Raw genomic sequence first — 15,260 nt, forward strand, 5'->3', positions numbered from 1 at the left:
CAGGATTGGCACAGCTGGCACAACTGACAAAGAGGAAAGACGTATACAAACCATCTGGATTCAATTTTTCTTTTGTTTTTAACATTATAGACCAACTCTCTCTCTTTCTGAAGTCAGGCAAAATACGCAAATGATATTGCCTGGATCCGGAGGGAGGGAGGGAGGGAGGGAGGGATGGAGGGAGGGAGGAAGAAGTTAGTACATCTGGGTGACTGTTCTCACCCCACATTAACTTTGCTGCCAATCCTTTCTACTTCTTTCAAGAGCCTCCTTCCTCCATCACTTCCAGTCTATCCAGCTCACCTTCTGGTCAGACTGCCAAGTTCTAAGAATTATGGAACAGCTGCTGTATCTGGGAATCATTCTGCTTCCATCATTCTTTCCAGACATGCCACAGACCACTTGAATGAAGCTTATCTGGGAGCCCTTGAAATATGAGATGTTAAATATTTGAAGTCCATTCCCCTTCCAAAATACCCTCGAGTGTTAAGGCAGTGGTAGCCTAGGAAAAAGCACTCTCTGTGGCAGCTCCTAAGTGGTGGAACTCCCTCCTCACAGAGGGGCATCTGTTAGCTTTGTCATGTCAATTTTATTTTTATTTTTATTTTTATTTTTATGTGTATGGGATGTTGGGGAGAGGTAGTACCTCTGGTGGGGGATACATTGAACTCCTTCTGGGTCCCCACCCTGCTCTCAGCTCTCACCTGTGGTTTCTAGAAGCTGTCAGCATACAACAGTGGCCACACCCCAGTCAACAGCTTCAAATACACAGCTAAACCAGGTGAGGGTAGCCAATGGGTCTCAGAACCTCAGTGAGTTCAGGATTTCCCCGGCATGGGAAGACAGGCTCCGGTGGATTAAGCAGATGAGACCAAAAGTGGATCCCATGGTCGAGAAGGTGGTTTCTTAAGATGCTGTAGAGGGAAGTGAGGGGCAGATGGGGCACGTCCACCTGGGAAGGTAGCCCATCTAGGAGAATGAAAATTCTGATCCTAATTCTGATCCTAAACCTTCCCTGCCTTGTGGGATATCCTCAGGTGAAGAAAAGGCTAAAGAGTCAACACTACACAAATCTGCAATGGAGTCCCTAAGGTGGTTGGGTGGTGCAACTTTTGAAGCCGAGCTGGTGCCAGATGTGTTGCTCTGCTTTCATTCGGACCACATCAGTGAGGCTGAGAGAGGGGTCTTGTCATCTGGGCAGCCCAGGGTGACAAGCTTAGACTTATATCCTGGTTTAGGCTTGAGTCCCAAGGAGGTCACTATCTGTCCACTTGGTTTCCTTTGTGGAATGGGGAACACAGGATGCCATTTTTTCCTTCAGCCAAATGTCTTGGCCAGACTCAACTCTGGGGAAGGGTCATAGCTTAGTGGAAGAGCATCTGCCTTGCATGCTGGGGAGTCCCAAGTTCACTCCCCAGCATCTCCAGGTAGGGCTAGGGGAGATCCCCTGCCTGAAACCCTGGAGAGCAGCTGCCAGTCATTGTGGACAATGAATTTGTGGTCTGATTCAGGATGTATATTCCTATGCCCCTTCCTATGTTCCTCTTTGGTGGGATAGGGTTATGCATGTTTCTCAAGTGTTGCCTTGATTATGTGAATGGACCATCAGAGACATTACATCACCCATATGTTCTGTATCAAAACCAGGGATAGAAGAAAGCATTGTTTTCCATTCTGTCCTGTAGTCACTGCATGCAGCACTGTTTGCATTCTGCTGCTGTTCATCTTCTGCCAAAAAAATTGCATTCATCATCCTGCTGTCTGCTGTGCCAAAATTACACAGCTTACATAAATAATTACATAAATGACATTCCCATTACATTATTCCACTCCATTTTAATGCAAAGAAAACACAGTGCTAATGGGGAAAACATAATTATCGTTTGAGGACTGAAAGCAACAAATACTGACTGCATTTGCTAGATTAATTTCTGTTCCAGGAAGGGGACACATACACAAACTTTGGGGATTTCCACTCCCATATCCATTGGAGTTTTTCTCACATCCCTAATCGAAACACACAAAACTTTCTCAAAAGGAAATAGTTCACACATTCATCTGCCGCTCCCCAAGTGATTAAGGGATGTACATGCATGTGCGAACCAGACTTTCTGCCTGGGGGAAATGCCTAGGCCCTCAGCATACTGTTCTTCAAACTCACAAATTCAGTGCCTCCCCACTTCCAGACATGCTCTTTTAGCAGAGACCACTTTTCATCTTCCTACTCTCCTTCCCCGTTCTCCAAGCCCAGCCACAACTAAACATTGTGTGTCCCGGCTGATCTGCGATAAGAATTGCACATATATTTTAACCACCCGTCACATCTCGCTTGCCAAAGCTCATCCAACAAAGAGGAAGGGGACATGAGCCCCTGAATAGTACCCGGCAACAACAAGCCACCCATAAAATGGATTCGCTCCCCTAACCCCTGCTAGATTGCATTTTGTTATCTGACTGCACCCTCGCGCCGCCGCGCCAAATCTATTTGCAGCTTTCCCCTTTGCTGGCGGTTCTCATAAAGAACTTCCTTCTGTCACCGTTAAAGCCTTTTGTCCTTTCATATTCATTGACTAACTACTCCCCACGGTTCCATGTTCTTTCATTCCTTTCAATATGTTCCTTGTTAGCTCACATCCAAAATAAAAACAGCAGTATCGCAAACAGTGCATCCGTTTCTCTTAGTGCATTTTATAAACCCAATTTATACTTGCGGGGGGAGAGAGCCCTTTGCAAAAAGCACACGTCACTCCCTCTCTCTTAACCCTTGATCTGGTTCCCCAAAGCCTGCTTAAGTAGGCACTTGCAGTTAATACCAGTGCTTTAATTTGGGATTGGGGGTGTTTAAAATTTATTTATCACAAAGCATACAAGAGAAAAGTAACCACTTTCCAAAACATTACTGCAGCTTGTGGAGTTGAAATAGACTTGTAGAACAAAACTGTTCAATGTAAGTACATCGTAAACACATGGGGGGGGGGGGGGTTGAACATATTTTCTTTATACTTTTAATTTGTATCAAAATAGCCTCTCCACCCTGATATGTGGATGGAGGGGGCACACTTCCTTTGTTTTCTCTCTCTAAGGGATGGGTTGATGCCACGCCCAATTAAAATGGTCTTTTTTAGTGGATCCCAATGCACCCTAAAATGGAGCGTGATAAACTTTGAAAGTATATCCCACACCACTTATTTTCTTCCATCAAATTTGTGCACTTCTTGTTGTTGTTTTTTTGCAGGGGGGACTTTTAAAAGGCTTGCAAAAAGAATAAAACAATAAAATATTAGTAAAAACAGGTTAAAGCATCTATTTAAAGCATTGGGGGGGGGGAACACCTGTAATCAACTAAAAGCAAATGAAAACACACATCAGCATTCTATATATCTGGGCAGGCTTTCTAAGGAAAAATGTTTTAGCAGGTGCTGAAAAAGAGTACACTGAAGGCAGCTGCATGATGTCAATAGGCAGGGAGTCCCAAAGTGTAGGTGCTGCCACACAAAAAGATTGTTTCCTTGCAAACGCAGGACAGGTATTTTGTGACACCTGTAACAGTGGCAGTTCCACAGATGAAAGCAGTCAAGTGGGCATATATGGGGCAAGGAGATCTCACAGGTAAACTGCTCCCAAGTTGTTCAAACCCAATAATAAGGACTTGAAACGAGACTACCTGAGAAGAGGGAACGGAAGATTTGCAATGCTGAGCCAATATCGTTCTGGCAGCCGCCAAGCGTGAAGAGATACTAATGTTTTTTGTTTTCCATTGGGATTTAATGAGCTTTCCAGAGGCAACAGAGCAAAGGAGGGGTCTAAGACTGTGACATCAGATGATCTATCAAAGATCCAGGACCAGAAATCCCAAATCTCCGGACATTCCCACCACATATGAAGGGAAGTGCCTCTATGGCCACAACTCCACCATTGACATGAACTGACAGGACTACAGGGAGGAGGAGGAGGATGTAGCCAGGACTGGGACACACCAGGGCAAGCTGGGGATGGGGAAGGAAGTACTCACAGGGTGATGGAGGATGACAAAGGGATGGGGTCAGTGCACAGGAACCAGAGCAGCAGGATCCATTGCCAGAGCCAGAGTGGCCCCTGTCTCTACAAACATGGTGGGCTCTGAGGCATAGGGAGCAGCAGCAGGGACACTCCAGGAAGCTGAGACAAGCAAGGGCCCACAGCCCAGCTCACTAGCTGGCCAGGTGGGGCTCGCTAGCTGTGGGACGAGGCGTGTGCTTCCTCAGCTGTAGTAGACTTGGAGCAGGTGAGGGTCACATGCCTCATCAAGCCCAGATGGTACAATCAGCATGCAGAGTATAAAAGGGCAGTAATTGGGTCTGCTTCACTGCCCATGTTGATGGACTTCAGCTTAGATGCTCCAGAATCTCTGTGGGACTTTGGGTGCATGGATTGACCCTTTACTGGAGAGCTGACATAATGTAAGGTTACCAGATTTTTTTTCAATGAATCTGGGGACACTTTTCAACTTCAATGGATTTTGTATGGGGACTGATTTGTAAATCCGGGGACTGTCCCCAGGAAACGGGGACATCTGGTAACCTTACGTGCTGCCAGGTTCAGAACAACCAGCAAAGCTGGTCAGTTAACTTTAACAAAATTTACACACACATCCTTTTTATCCAATTCATTCCCACCATAGCCTTTGAAAATAGCATTTGCAGGGTACATCTCAGAGGGGAAGGGAGCTGGGTCTCCTATGTATCTTCCCCAATTTGAGCACTGTTTGCTAAAAGTTCCTTGCTATCTCTCTCCCCATTTCCAAAAGTCATTCAAGAAGAGGGCTAAGGGGAAACATGTGGCCCTCTCGATATTTGCTGAACTATGACTCCCACCATCCCTGATGATTGGCTATGCTGGCTGGTGCTGATGGGAATTGGAGTCCACTAACATCACTAACATCACAGGGACACAGGTGGCGCTGTGGGTTAAAGCCTCAGTGCCTAGGACTTGCCGATCGAAAGGTCGGCGGTTCGAATCCCTGCGGCGGGGTGCGCTCCCGCTGCTCGGTCCCAGCGCCTGCCAACCTAGCAGTTCGAAAGCACCTCCGGGTGCAAGTAGATAAATAGGGACCGCTTACCAGCGGGAAGGTAAACGGTGTTTCCGTGTGTGGCTCTGGCTCGCCAGATGCAGCTTTGTCACGCTGGCCACGTGACCCGGAAGTGTCTCCGGACAGCGCTGGCCCCTGGCCTCTTAAGTGAGATGGGCGCACAACCCCAGAGTCTGTCAAGACTGGCCCGTACGGGCAGGGGTACCTTTACCTTTACTAACATCACATTGACTACCCCCAACCCTGGCTGCAAGGTAATACATTGACCTATTGTCTGATGAGAGCTCTGAGAGCTTCCAGAGACATTCCCCAAACCATGGCCTATCTGTCACAGAAAAGAATGCAGACATTGTTAAACTGTGGAACTCGCTCCCACAGGAGGCAGTGATGCCTACCAACTCGGATAGCTTTCAAAGAGTGTTATGTAGTGAAGTTTCACCCTGGGCCAGCAGGGGGATACTGTATATAGTTTTCACTCAGGTCCACGTCAGTTATTTTAGGCGGGAAACTCTGGGCTGTTGTTGCTACAATGTTGACAGCCGGCTGCCTATAAAAGCAGGCCGGCTGAGCTGTTTGCAGTCAGTTCTATTCCAGCTTACAAAATAAAGAGCTACTTGGAGAAATCGCTGTGCCGTCTGCTATGTCAACCCACAACTTAACAAAGAGGATCAGAGAAATGAACAGAGGAACACTATTGCTAGAGGCATTATGCCTCTGAATACCAGTTTCTGGGAATTACGGGGGGGGGGGGCAGAGTGCTACTGCACTCATGTCCAGCTTGAAGGCTTCCCACAGGCATCTGATGGACCACTGTGAGAACAGGGTGCTGGAGAGCCAGTGTGGCGTAGTGGTTACAGTGCTAGAACTAGGACCTATGAGACCAAGATTCAAATCCCCACTCAGTCATGAAGCCCATATTGGGTGACCTGGGGCCAGGCACTCCCTTGCAGCCTAACCTACCTCACAGGAACGATGTTTAGAGAAAATGGAGAGGGAGAGAAGAGTGTATGTTACATTGAATTCCTTGGAGAGGGGGGATCTGGATGGATGGATGGATGGACACAGAGCTGCAGATGTTGCAGCTCAGGTTCCCGTTGCATTCTGTGAGCATCAAACAGTGTTACTTACTTAGTTTGTTTTATAACTATCCCAGGGGAGGGGGGAATATAATGTAACAGCATAGAGCTATACACACACACACACACACACACACACACACACCCCAACCTGTTCTCACCTTTCCCCTCCAGTTGTCTTCCATACACATGCTCACAGTCAGGAAAAATAACACGCCCATAAGAGACGGCTTGATTATTTCCTTCCACTTGAGTGAATTTCCCCAACTAATGAGAGGCTTCTGGCTGCTCTAACAAGACTAGCTCTGGTTCCACCCACTGAGCTAAGAGTGGTAAAGGAATTTATTTTTCTTAAACCATTTCAGCATGTTAAATTGTGATCCAGCTGACTTGCTGGGGACACTTGAATTTCCACGAGTTCTTCCAGCTATGGGAATATCTGCTGAAAAATAACAACTACTACTACTTGCAAATACTTGACGGTTTGGTTTCGGCTTCAAAAAGAGGAAAAGATTTCCTTCCTCAAGGTGGGGCCTCGAACTCGAACCTCTTGCTTTACCGAATGAGCTGTCCCAGAGTGCTAGATTCAAACATAACCCTGGGGACAAAGTCAGGCAGCAGCCCAAGTTCAACATCACAATGAGTTCAGGCAAGGTACAAGCAGGGGAACTAGAAGCCTGTGGTGTTTCCTCCAACTGGAAGGCTTCAGAAGAAGGCCTTATATCCTCTGGCCTCCTAAACCACACCCTCACCATGGACGCTGGCAGTGAAGGAATACAGCATGCGTAGGCAAACTAAGGCCCGGGGGCTAGATCCTGCCCAATCACCTTCTCAATCTGGCCCGCGGACAGTCTGGGAATCAGCGTGTTTTTACATGAGTAGAATGTGTCCTTTTATTTAAAATGCATCTCTGGGTTATTTGTGGGGCCTGCTTGGTGTTTTTACATGAGCAGAATGTGTGCTTTTATTTAAAATGCATCTCTGGGTTATTTGTGGGGCATAGGAATCCATTCATTTTTTTCCAAAGTAGTCCTGCCCCCCACAAGGTCTAAGGGACAGTGGACTTGCCCCCTGCTGAAAAAGTTTGCCTACCCCTGGAATACAGTATCAGGGATTCCTAGAATTGTGAAGCTGGAAGGGACCCTGATGTGCATCTAGTCTGACCACTGCAATTTACAAGGAGACTGATGACTCTGGGTCCATCTGTGGATACTCCTGAGCTTGGACCCAAAGGTTTTGGCACCAAAGCTTTGGGCACTAACACGATTTCAAGGACTGGGGCAGTGAGCCTCTACACATCTGGGATTGGCTGAGGAGTGCAGTGCAGAGGTGAGACAGGGATACAGAGGAAGAACTTTCTGTGCAGAAACGCATTCCATCACCACCTCCCTTTTCAGTTCTTAGAAGCAGCCTTGTATTAAGGCCGGCTTCTTTCATCCAGAGGTGAAGCACCATTTAAGAAAAACGCTTCTTAACCTAACATCCCCATTAAGTCAACGGGCGCTTTGCCACCGTCTCCAGGAAATGCAACAATGAGGTGCTTCTCTTTCTCTTAAGTGCTGCAATTAGACCTGGATGCAGCTGCTTTGATACCTATAAAGTCATTAGTGAAATAAGCAGAGAGAGGAGGGGGAGGGGGGGAAGCAGGGAATAAAATGTATCCAAGAAATGGCGCCACCTCGGGTTCTTTTCCTTGAGGGAAGTTTCCGGGGGTGGGGGTGGGGGAATGTCACTTCTCTAAGCAGAAATCCGAAGACTAAACATGACACTTGGCACCCTGTTTCGGGGGGGGGGGGGAGTTATCCAAAAGAAGAAGAAGCCACTTCATCCTATTACACCCAGGCAGGATTTTGCACAAATGCCAGAAGACGCCCAACTGCTAACCCCTGAACCCTGTCTTCGTTTTGGCCCCCGCTTGCCTGCAAATGCTTAGCGAACCATCATTCGGTTGGAGGAGCTTAGCTTGACAGAGCCCTTTAATTAAAAGAAAGTTTGAGCGAAGGAGAAGGCGGGGGACACAACCAACACAAATAAGGCAAAAACGGGAACAGCTGGGCCAAGGGCCGCCTGGGGCGAGCCGGTTACGGATACTGAGCGACAATCAGAACCCTCCCAGGCGAAGTTTATCGGCTGCTCTCATGGGGTGCCAAAGCACTTGTGTCCTGTTGACAGAGCACTCAAATGAAACTTGGATAAAGATCACAAATTAAGCCCGACCTGGAGCCTCTATCCTCACCCTCCCACCCCAGCCTTGTGCAAGGTTTTCCCCCTGGTGCTTTCTGCAAGCTCTTAAAACTTGCATCATTAGCGGTTTATTATTGCAGACTATTTTGCTGCTAGGGTTAGACAGGGCAAGTATAAAAACCAAGACACAAAAGAGATGTGTTGGAGACTTGCAACAGAAGGCTGGAAAATAAGCAGGTGGAGGGAGAGGCTTGGTTTTTATCTGTTGGGGGTTTTTTTTGGGGGGGGTGAATTTAATTTGACCTTGTACCTTTAATTTTAAGAGCTGAACAGCAGGCCCAATTAGTTGGGCATAGAATCTTGCTTTCTTCTTATTCAAAGGATGCCCAGATAACATGCTTTGTACCATACTTGTATACATGTCCAAGAAGGATGCCAGCATGGCTAATGAGCAATGTCAACTGAGTAAAAAGACAGTGGATGTCAAGAAGGGCTCCTTTAAAAAGACTGGAAATGGAACCAAATAAAGTGAAATGGTTTTTGATGGGTTTTTGATAGTTCTGAATGTTTTGAGTATTATTATTATTATTTTATTAAATTGCATTGTTTGAAAATTTTGATGTTTGCCACCCTGGGTTCCTTTGGAATGGCAGGATAAGAAGTGTGATTAAGAAATAAAAAGGATCACAACTTCAGCAAAGCAAACATGAGCTGGTGTTATGGCAAGGGAACAGGAAAAGAGCTGAAGAGCATGTTGCTGAATTTAAAGGACAAAATAATTTCAAAAAATATTTGAATGCACCTCTAACTGGAAACCAACCAGGGAGGAGAGTAGATTGTTAGGTAAGAAAGGATCTCTGAAGGAGAGAGATTACAGAGAAGCAGGATGGAAGGAGGAGGGGCATATAAAGATGTAAATCAAGCTGAAATGACAACAGCTGAACCTGTCTTAGAGCTAATCGACAATTTAAAAATGAATATGTCACCCGAGAGTCTTTAAGGAACTCAAATGTGAAATAGCTGCATGTCTAACCAAGGCATGAAATTTGCCCCCAAGATTATTCTCCATGCCACAGGACTTCAAGATAAGATGACATTACCACCACCTAGTCAAAAAAATATTATTAAAAGGATCCAGTATATTAAAACCTCATGGCCATAACTTCTGCCCTGGGAAAATTGGTGGGAAGCATCCTTAAAGCTAGCTAGAGAAGAACAAGCCTTGCCAAAACAGCATCAGCATGGACTCTGCAAACAGAAGCCCTACCTCACTAACCTTTAAGAATTCTTCAAGAGAGCCAAACAGAATAGATAAGGGAATTCTTGGATCCTGGTCGGACTTCCAAAAAGTTTTTAACAGAGTTGCTCCAAAGAGCTCCTGAGTAAATTTAGCATAGTGGTATCAGAAGCATCAACACCAGTTGACCCGCACAGATGACTGCTTTGAACAGACATTGCTGGAGTAGTGTAAGAAGCTTGGTGTGGGTTCCCATGCCACACAGCTGAAACCTGAATCAGCCTATGGTTGTTGTTTGTGGTGAGGGAAAGGCACTTTGCACATGCTCGAGTGTGCTCTGTTCTTCATATTCCAAAGTTTTGCTCTAGCAGTATGGGGCCTGGTTGCAAGGACAGACGGCATGGTATTGGTGGGTTTGAGCTGCATCACCTTTCCATTTGAAAAAAATAGTAGGGCACCCTAATAGAAGTGGAGAAGGGAGAAAAGCTTAAACCATTTCTCTTCCTCCCCTCTACTAATATAAACCAGTTGGAAACCAGCTTAATGACTGTGGCTTAATGCTGAATGTGTGATAAACAGATTTTCTGATCCACAATGTGACCCCATTTCAACACACCTTCCCTCCTTCCTCTTCGCAATGTATAGTACGGCATAGAGTCAGTGTGCTGAGTTCAGGTACAGCCACAAAAACAGCTGTGAGCTCAGGGCCGGTCGACCCATGAGGCAAAGTGAGGCAACCACCTCAGGCGGCAGAATCCACAGGGGCAGCAGATCCCAACGTAGACATTTATTCCCTGCTTGTTCCCGATGTAGGTCTTCACTCTCCGCTTCTTCACTGGTGGGGAGGGAGGTACCAGCTGCCAAAATTTATTGGGCTGGGGAGAAAGTTCTTTAAAAGCACCAGAAAGGGGGGGATGGGGGGGGAACCTCCAAACATTTAAAGAACTTTCTGTCTCCCAAGTTCTATTCAAGGTTGGCTGGAGCGAGATGACACCCGGTAGACAATGTTCTTTCAGCTGGTGAAAGCAGAGGGGGAGATGAGCACTTCGACCGAGAACACCAGCAGCAGATGGCCTTAAAACAGGAAGCTGTTCATTCTGTTTGGGCAACAAAGCATAGACAACAAAACTCTGTGGGAGAGAAAGGCAGAAAAATATAGGAGAGGAGGAGGCAGATGGGGAACAAGGAGAAGAGGCGAAATGACAACTATCTTCAAATAATTGAAGGGCTGCCAAGTAGATGGCGGAGAGATTTCTTTTCTGCTGCTCTGTCATCCCCTTCTCCTTGTGCCCTCAATCTTTCCCAGCATCAGGGTCTTTTCCAGGGAGTCTTCTCTTCTCATGAGGTGGCTAAAGTATTGGAGCCTCAGCTTCAGGATCTGTCCTTCCAGTGAGCACTCAGGGCTGATTTCCTTCAGAATGGAGAGGTTTGATCTTCTTGCAGTCCATGGGACTCTCAAGAGTCTCCTCCAGCACCATAATTCAAAAGCACCAATTCTTCGGTGATCAGCCTTCTTTATGGTCCAGCTCTCACTTCCATACATCACTACTGGGAAAACCAGCAGAAGAGCTAGGGGTGAACCAATGGAGGAAAAAACTGAATAATATTATAATTTTAGAATACCTAACTGTGAAGATACATAGAATGAAAGGGCTTAAGGTCAGTGAGAAAGAGGAGGATTGGTTTGAGAAGATATTGAATTATTTGGGTAGGTTTGAACAATTTGGGGTAATTAAAATGTTAAAAGTTAAATAAACCTTGTGGAGGGAGGAGTGTTAAGGTATATAGAAGTGTACATATGGTTGATTTGAATATGTATATTACTGAATATGTATATTATTGAATATGTATACCCAATGTATCAGCCACCTGGGGGGTTTCACTGTTTGTGTTCTGGTGGTTGGTAAAAAATAAAATATTAATAAAAAAAACCTTTACAAACCTCATTGAGATTCTTGCTAATAATAAGCGGTCTGGAATTATTATTAAATAAATCAATGACAATAACACCAAGCCAAACCACTGGTCCAACTAGCTCAGTATTGTCTACACTGACTGGCAGCAGCTCTCCAGGATTTCAGACAGGGATCCCTCCCAGCCTTACCTGGAGATGCTGGGGATTGAAACTGGGACTTTGGGCATGCAGTGAAAACTGCTGCAGTTAGATTGCCTATCTGTGGCTGGGAATGGAAATCGGTCAAGCAAATATTGTATAGATTCATTCGATTGCAGGGGTGTTAAGTATGCAATTGATATGCAATTAATGGTTTTGTTGAACATTGTTTTGATGTTTGCTTTACATGGAAGTGAATGCAAGTTACATAACTTACATACCTATTTGCATAACTTATATAACCTATGTTAAATAGCAGGCAGGAAGGTGAGTATTTGGCAGAAAGGGGACTGCAGCAGCGCAGAAACAATGCTGGTTGTGATGGAAATTGGTACCTTTTTACATCCCTGAGCCCTAAACACTGAGAGCAAGTTATGGTGTTCAAGTTCCCGCTCTGACCGAAGCCCCAATTGCAAGTTAGACATCACACAGTATCCGGCTTTTTATAATATATAAAGCCAAGTCAAGCTACAGCCTCACATTGCAAGAACATCCAGGAGACTAGAAGAACAATAGACTCTGTTGGAAAATTCAGATCCTTTTAAGGGTGGTCCATTTATTCTGGGTACCTAGACAGAATAATTTAAGTGCCAGGCTCCAGGCACATCAGTTTGAAAAGAAATATCATTCCCGGTCTCCGTGATACTAATGAAATCGGATCGTTATCCATTTAGATTCATAGCCTGCTTTGTCTCAAGGCCCAGGGTGGGTGAATTGTTTCTTTATCAGGTTCATCAGCACAACAATGCTGCGATGCAAAGGGGTGTGTTTTCACAAGAGCGGTCCTCAGATTACTGACACTGGGGTGGGCCAAAAGCAGTTTTGGGTGCTCTGATTGGTCCCTGGGGGACTAACAGTAGAACAGCATCAGTTTAATAATATGACAGGGCCAACTGAAGTTGCAAGCTTGATTGGGGTTGGGAGAAAATTAAATGCCACAGCTGGTGTATCTGAAGAAGTGTATCTGAAGAAGTGTGCATGCACACGAAAGCTCATACCAAGAACTAACTTAGCTGGTCTTTAAGGTGCTACTGGAAGGAATTTTTTTTGTTTTCACAGCTGGCCTGTTATCATTTATCATCCTCACTGTAGCCCACCTGTAAAATGGGCATATTTATCTACTGCTGTTAACTATGTCTTTCTGGAGCTCTGTTGGCCAGGTTTTGAGGTTTTCTGATCTGCCATGTGGTCGAATCATAGAAATGTAGAGTTGGAAGGGACCATGAGGACCATCAAGTCCAACCAGCTGAAATCCAGGAATCTTTTGCCCCACTCAAACCCACAACCTTGAGATTAAGAATCTCATGCTCTACCGTCTGAGCTATGGAGGCCAGTTTTTTTGTGGGTTGTGTTTACAATACTTGTCATTAACTCAGAGGTAGTTTTGTATGAAGGAGGAAGCGGCTGTCACCAACTAGGATGGCTTTAAAAGCAGATAGCACAAATTCATGCAGGAGGAGGCTATAGTAGCTCCTTGCCATGGTGACTAAGCTCTGCTTCCTCAGTTGGAGGCAGTAATGCTTCTGAATACCACTTCCCGGAAGCTGCAGGAGGGCATCCTTGAATCTTGCTTATGGGTTTCCCACACACTCCTGGGTAGCCACTGTGAAAACAGGATGCTGGAATAGATGGACCATTGACTTGATCCAATGGTCTTCTTGTTTCAGTGCATGATTCAGGAAACTGGCTCTGCACCCCACCCCTATTTTATAACTGGGTTTGATGGGCAGAACCCAGACTCCTAATTAAAAGAGAGCAAAAATACAGCAGACCCTCCAAACCTGAAATCGTGAGCTAGCCCATGCTTCCCCAACCTTGTGCCCTTCATCCCAGATAGTTGGCCATGTCCCCTGGGGCTGATGGAAACTGTATTTTAAAATATCAGGGTGGGTGGGGAGAATCAGGTTGGACAGTTTGTGCCAGCGGTTCTCAACCTGTGGGTCCCCAGATGTTGTTGGACTACAACTCCCATCATCCCTGAGCTCTGGCCTTGCTAGCTAGGGATGATGGGAGTTGTAGTCCAACAACATCTGGGGACCCACAGGTTGAGAAAGACTGTGCTAGACTATCAGAAGCAGAGTGCTACCAACTAAGAACATGAGAGCTTCCTGGATCAGGCTAATAGCTCACCTAGTCCAGCATCTGTCCTCACGGTAGCCAAGCAACTGTAATGTAAGTTAACATAAGCACATTTATCACCCCAGAATTGCAAGGGGCCCATTTCAAGGCGTCCTCAGTGGAGAAACATCTCCTTAATTCCCTTCCTTCCATGAGCTCTCGGGACGTTTTATATCAAACCTCAACAAATGGTGCATGGCAGATCATTTTTAGGCTGCCTTGTAAGCACTTCTCCAGTTTTAAACATTTTTGCAGTTTTAATCTGAATCGTTCGTTCTTCTATTTCCTCTCTCTCTCTCTCCCACCCTCCCCCACCCCTAATTACGATGTGTTTCATTACACAGTTGTGCAAAGAGGCCTCTAGGCATTGGGTGCATTTCTAAAATAAAAAATAAAATAAAAATAAAAATAAAGAAAGGGAGCCTGCTAGCAGAAATATTTCTATTCGTTATTCCTGGCAGCACTGAAAGGTGTAGCAAAACTAATGACTAACGCACTGTTAGATTTTTATAATGGAACAAATAATGGGGAAATAAAAAGTGAGTACGGATGAAAGCAGAGGCCTAACAGATGACGAGAGAGAGAGAGAGAGAGAGAGAGAGAGAGAGAGAGAGTATAAGATGGAGAATGAATACTAAAAACACCTATATAAAGAAATGGTTAGGAGCAGGAGAAGAGTAGCCGGATATAGAACGGATTACAAACAAGGAAAGTTTCTATACAAAATCTCAGGGCATCTCTACATCAGAAGGTTAAGCTGATTTAATAATCATACCTCACCCCCAGAAAGCCTGCTGGGTAGGGGGACACATGTCTCTAACATTACTTAACACCCTCACCAAGCTACTATTCCTCTAGAGTGAGACATGGCAGTATATCAATGCAAATTGGTAGTGTATGTATGTCTGACAAACCTGTAGATGATGATGTAATCCAACAGCACCCCCTAGAGTGTCTGAGATTTGGCACTCCCTGCAATGAATCCTGAACAGGCAGATACTTTGGGTTTTATTTCCAAGTCTGGCCTTTTCACAGTAGTCAAGTAGCCCAAACTGCTTAGTTATTTTGTAATGCAAATCAGGGCCATAAATCCAAAATTCCTTATTTCGGTAATATTTGCTGAGCAAGAGTGCAGTCCAGCAGCATCTGGAAGGCAAAAGGATTCCCTACACCTGCTCTGAGTGGACATCTAACAAGATAATCCACAACACACACTCAACGGGTTGGGGGTTAGGGATGGAGGGTAACTTCCAAAGACCCAGCACAGGGAGCTGAAAGCTGAGTAATTCAAGCAACGCTAACGTAAGGTTACCACATTTTTAATAAAAGAATCCAGGGACACTTTTTTTTGAAAAGAGAAAAAAAAAGTTATTTTAAAAAGTTATTTTTAAAAAAATAAAGAAGAAGTAATATCTTCTCTTCTGTAGTCTCCTCTGTCGTGCGGCCTTCCTCTCTTGGAGTGCT

General features: G+C 45.3%; 1 protein-coding gene and 1 long non-coding RNA gene across 5 annotated transcripts in view; one reads left to right on the forward strand and one right to left on the reverse strand.

Moving 5' to 3' along the window:
* The window catches only part of GRIK4 (glutamate ionotropic receptor kainate type subunit 4), a 472,983-nt gene that overhangs the window by 413,553 nt on the left and 44,170 nt on the right, over positions 1-15,260 (reverse strand). The window lies entirely within an intron of this gene.
* LOC307203804 overlaps positions 4,968-15,260 on the forward strand; it is a 446,600-nt gene continuing 436,307 nt past the window's right edge. The window contains exon 1 of the long non-coding RNA XR_013833368.1: positions 4,968-4,982. This is a non-coding gene — a long non-coding RNA (uncharacterized lncRNA). The remainder of the gene's footprint in view (positions 4,983-15,260) is intronic.

Source organism: Podarcis cretensis (assembly GCF_951804945.1).
Source record: "Podarcis cretensis genome assembly, chromosome: 15".
NCBI lineage: Eukaryota > Metazoa > Chordata > Lepidosauria > Squamata > Lacertidae > Podarcis > Podarcis cretensis.